The sequence below is a fragment of the Amphimedon queenslandica genome, unplaced genomic scaffold (genome assembly GCF_000090795.2).
Source record: "Amphimedon queenslandica unplaced genomic scaffold, v1.1 AMPQUscaffold_11856, whole genome shotgun sequence".
Taxonomy (NCBI): Eukaryota; Metazoa; Porifera; class Demospongiae; order Haplosclerida; family Niphatidae; genus Amphimedon; species Amphimedon queenslandica.
Window position 1 is genome coordinate 9,679 of NW_003547904.1, and position 3,025 is coordinate 12,703.

The following is a 3,025-nucleotide window of genomic DNA, read 5'->3' on the forward strand; positions in this document are numbered from 1 at the left end:
AGTCTACATGTCCTGCTAGTTTCAATCTTAATGGAGAAGATATAGCTGTAGAAAAAGAGCCTTAAACTTGGTCATAATCAGGCGGCCTAAAATCCTTGATTTACAAGAGTTCTTCTTCTTATTTTACCAAAAACAGATAGAGCCAACTCTCCTCTTTGCTATTACTAAGAATTAGCTTTATCCGTGCCTTTGCTTTGGAGATGCACCTTTACTTGCACAGCCACCATTTCCATTAGTCTCGCTGGCCAGACCCTTGCCTTGGTCTGGCCAGCGAGACTACATTTCCATTTCTTAGCCATGAAGCAACTTTGATTTTTGTACAAATCATTCACAGGGGTGCTAGACCTTTGCCAAAGGGTCTGGTACTGTACTTACCTTTGCTTAATACAATGTGATGGCCCTGTGGTGCTGGGTCTTATTTTATTCAGGTAAATTTCCCCTCAAAGTTGATGTGTTCTTCCAGATTTCATCTAATTAAGAGCCTACAACAACTACACGTGTTTCAAATTTTGAATGATTTTAATTATATTCATAACCAAATTGTCAATGAATTTAATTATATCAGTGATGTAACAGGAAGTGAAGCCAGAAAAGATCCTTACACAAAAATGTACCGTCTGAGTGTAGACTGTTCAGTAGTACCACCTGGGAATACTCTCATTCCTGTCTCTACTTCTCTCTTCTTTCTTGAGGAGCTACTGGTTGACTCATAATAGACAGTATAATGACTAGCTCTAGAAACAAAACCCCACTCAGCCCTCACTGCTGTAGAATTGAACTTTGTGATAGAAAAGGTTTCAATGACAGCTAAAATAGAAAATACCAAATACAAAGTTACATTAATTTACTATTCTTTACACAATTGGTTACTATATGTTATTTAATTGCTTACGTATTTGAATAGTACTATATTCACTATTAGTCCATTCTCCTGGTCCAATACTAGTATATGCTCTCACTCCAATAGTATAACTAGCATTAAGTATCAATCCTGCTATACTGTATTCAGTGTTAGTAGTGTTAGTTATAGTGTATGGACCAGTACTGGTAGACTCTCTATATCTTATCTCATATACTGTAATGATACCATTAGGTATTGTAGGAGGATTCCATACAATATTTATTCTAGTTGGGTTTCTTGCATGCAACAGATTAGATATCAGACCAGGAACTGTGTTAAGATCATGTTAAACTGATCAATATCTCATTGACTTACTTGATTCAGCAGTTAATTGTATTTCTTGTCTAGCTGGTCCATTCATATTATAATTATATGGTATTATACTCATAGTATAGTTAGTATATGGTATTAATCCTGTGAAATTATACATTCTGTTGTCTCCTCCAGTGATATTAACAGTATAACTAGTGTTTGAAGTGATGTTAGTGTATGTGAGGTAGTATCCAGTGATTGGTCCATTCCTTCCATTGCAAGGTACTTCATCCCATGAGACAGTCATTGACACTGACTCTACTGATGAGAATATAATATCACCCACTGGTGCAGAAGGAGCTAGAGTGATAATCAAAAGGACAAATAACTATCAATAGCAATTATTATTTTACCAGTTGAAAGTGTTTCAGCTGAATAATTTCTAGTCAATTCAGCTGTAACATCATATACTCCATTAAGATCAAAGGTACATTGACTGTAAGGAGGTATACCAGTTGAAGTATGTGGTGACGAAACTGATGTTTCACTACTACCAGTTGTTGATGATTCACATACTCTACTACATCTCCTATTAATATTATAACTAATTGGTACTAGAGCAGTTGGTGGACTCCATGTTAATGTAATGGCAGTGCTTGTAATTAATGTAGCCATAAAATTATTAACTACTGGTTCACCTAAAAACCAAACAATTACTGACACACCATATTTATTGATATCTTTACTTACTAATTGTTATCATAACTGAAGAATTACCACTAGGTAGAGAAGCTGATCCATAAGATACTACATAGAAAGTGTATGTAATCCCTCGAAACAATCCTGATATTATACTGATTGCTGTTGAAGCAGTAGTGCCTACACTAACAGGAGTATTACTAAACAGTTGATAGTAGACCTCATAACCAGTAGCTCCTGATACAGTAGACCAGGAGAGTCTTACATGAGCTAAACCAGTACTTAATCTTGTAGCATTTAAACCAGTTGGAGTATCAGATACTGAAAATACATAAATTATTTATAGTATCGACAATAATAATCACCAACCTATATATTCAATGATGAAGTGCTAGTAACTGCAGTAGGATGACTATTACCACTAATAGGTCCATTAGTTACTCTGTCATTAGATACAGTACACTGATAGCTACCAGCTTCTCTCAGTCTCACTGTTACTCTCACTCTTGTAATAGATCCTGGTCCATTCAATATCACACGAGACAGTTCAGTAGATATTCCAGTCGCATTCACTGAACAATTGACAGTAGTAGGAGGACCATCAGAGACATTGAAACTGAGACTGAAGACTGGAGGAGTAGCTAATCTACTAGTGGAGAGGAGAGAGAACTGCATAGTGGGATCAGCATCAGGACCATCTGTAAAAAAAGTACATTAATTATAGTCTATATTCATCACATACCATTGTTATTGTATTCAGTATCAGTATATGCTCCAGCCACTAGTGTTTGATTCACTCCATTCTCATCAGGAATGATACACTTGTATAAACCTTCGTATCCTGATAGTGACACACTTCTAGCTAGTGCAATCTGACCACTGAATCTCTTACTGAACAATGGACTAGGAGCTAATGAATGATCAAAGGGTCCATCAAATAATGGTACTTCAGTTCCATTAGGATAATACCACACTCCAATATTAGTAATATTGTTAGCACTCTGACACCACAAAGCATCATTGATATCATTAACATCATTATTCTGATCAATATTATAAAACTGGCTAGCATGTATCATAGAGTAATCAGGTATTATCCTGTCCTCATAAGCTAGGTACAGTTGAACTCCCTGATATGAGTATATATATATATGTAAATCTACAAATTACCAA